This window comes from Elephantulus edwardii, unplaced genomic scaffold (genome assembly GCF_000299155.1).
Source record: "Elephantulus edwardii isolate Elephantulus edwardi_28Jun2011 unplaced genomic scaffold, EleEdw1.0 scaffold00035, whole genome shotgun sequence".
Classification (NCBI taxonomy): Eukaryota; Metazoa; Chordata; class Mammalia; order Macroscelidea; family Macroscelididae; genus Elephantulus; species Elephantulus edwardii.
In genome coordinates this window covers 18,049,991-18,052,282 of record NW_006399785.1, presented here as the reverse complement: position 1 = coordinate 18,052,282, position 2,292 = coordinate 18,049,991, and the positions used below count along the sequence as shown (strand labels likewise).

The 2,292-nt window shown below is 44.6% G+C and overlaps 1 pseudogene; it reads right to left on the bottom strand.

Moving 5' to 3' along the window:
* Positions 1-1,644: 1,644 nt before the first annotated feature.
* Positions 1,645-2,130, bottom strand: LOC102866698 (annotated as a pseudogene).
* Between the last annotated feature and the right edge of the window lie 162 nt (positions 2,131-2,292).

Genomic DNA, 2,292 nt, shown 5'->3' with positions numbered 1-2,292 from the left:
CCAGCTGACTGGAAGAGATCTGTATTTGTTCCCATTCCAAAGAAAGGATTTCCACAGAGTGTGGAAATTATTGAACAATAATAATAATATATCATGCAAGCAAAATTTTGCTGAATTATCCAAAAACAACTGGAACATCACATCAACAGAGAACTACCAGAAGTACAGGCTGGGCTTACCAGAGGTTGTGGTACTAGGGGTATTATAGCTAATATTAGATGGATCATGGCTGAGAGCAAGGAGTACCAGAAAAATGTGTATCTTTGTTTCATTGATTACACAAAGGCATTTGACTGTGTGGATCATAACAAACTTTGGCTAACTCTGAAGAGAATGGGTATCTCAGAACTCTTGACTGTGCTAATGTGAAACCTATACTTGGACCAGGAGGCAGTCATCAGAACAGAGCAAGGAAACACTGCATGTTTCAAATTTGGGAAGGGTGTATGCCAAGGATGTATCCTGTCTCCATACCTTTTCAATCTTTGTGCAGAACAGGTTATCCGGGAGGCTGAGCTCTATGAGGAGAAATGTGGTATCAAGTTTGGAGGAAGAATCATCAATACTCTGCCTTACGCAGATGACACAGCCCTGTTTGCCGAAACTGAGGAGGACCTGAAGTTTTGGTGTGGATGGTCAGGGACTGCTGTCTTCGGTATAGATTGAGACTCAATATGAAGAAAAGAAAAATTCTCACCACTGGGTCACTTGGCAGCATCATGATGGATGCTGAAGAGATTGAGATTGTTCAGTTTTGGTTTGCTTGGATTCGCAGTCAATACTCTTGGCACCTGCAGCCAAGAAATTAAAAGACATATTGGGATAGGAAAGTTTGTGGTTAGAGACCTCTCTAAAGTGCTGAAGTATAAAGATGTCAGTCTGGAGACTAAGGTACACCTGATACAGGCCATGGTCTTTGCAATCACTTGCTATGCATCAGAGAGCTGAACAATGAATAGGGATGATAGAAGGAGAATTGATGCCTTGAGCTGTGGTGTTGGAGAAGAGTACTGAATATACCATGGACTGCTAGGAAAACAAACAAGTTTGTCCAGGAGAGGGTGAAGCCTGGCTGCTCCTTGGAGGCAAGGATTCTGAAGCTTCTTCTGAAATACTTTGGACATGTTGCAAAGAGGGAACAGTCCTTGGAGAGGGACGTCATGCTTGGGAGGATGGAGGGACAGCACAGGAGAGGAAGACCCTCGATGAGATGTATTTATTCAGTGTCTAGGATAATGCGGTAGGTGTGTTGGAGATGGTGCGATTGACACAGGACAGAGCAGAGTTTAGGGCTGTTGTCCATAGGGTCGCTATGAGTTGCAGACGACTGACAGCACATAACAACAACAGTACTTAGCTACTTTTATTTGCACAATAGATAAAAAAAGAATGCAGGGACAGTGAAGAGATTACACTACTAATTTAAATTCTGGTCAGAGCTGGTAAGACACCTATTAGCAGTCAACCGGTGGCTCCAAGAAAATTATAATACCGTCTGATCTAGAAATTTGTGCACTGTCAGGCATGAGCAGGTCATAAATCTGGAGATCTTGTTCCCAAGCCCCAGGGACAAAGAATGAAGACTCTTGGAATCATGATCAAGGAGCTCCTGGTCCCAATGGTGTCTGCAACCCTCAGCCAAGTTCAGCAGTGGAATTGTGTGGAGAACTTGGGAAACATGGGTACAGTCCAGGGCTGTTCGGTTGACTTGGTCCCCACAAGCTGGTACTTACATACAGGGTTTGCCTTGAGTGCCAGCTCTTCCCAAAGCTGCACCAGCTCCTCCTCCCTCTGTTCTTCCTGTTGCCACACTTCTTTCAGGCATTGCGCTTTCTGGGCTTCTATCTTAGCCATTTTCCTTTCCATCTCCTGCCACTCCTGAGCTCGCTTCTCCGTGGCCAGTTGAAAAGGTTCCTGAGCTAGTGAACCAGCAAGGGCTTCAGCAACTGTTTTCTTCTCTTTCTTGGGAACAAAGAGCTCTTAGCATATGACAGGGTGTGGAGAAGCCTCAAAGCAAGCAGCTTCTTTCTGCTGTCTCAGTTCATTCACCAGCTGGTGCGTTCAGGTCTGCACCTTCACAGCGCCTCTTCTGTCAGTCTCTAAGCAGAAAGGCTCAAACTGGGTTGCCATTCTCTGGCAGGTTGATTTGCCAACCAATTCTTTACGCTTCAGTGTTCTGTGTATTTATTTCCTCCACCTTCTTTAGCTCCTTCCAGGATATTCAAGATTTATAAGGCCCACTTAGCACATAGTAAAACTACCTAGTATTATTTATGGGGCTGAGGATCTTTA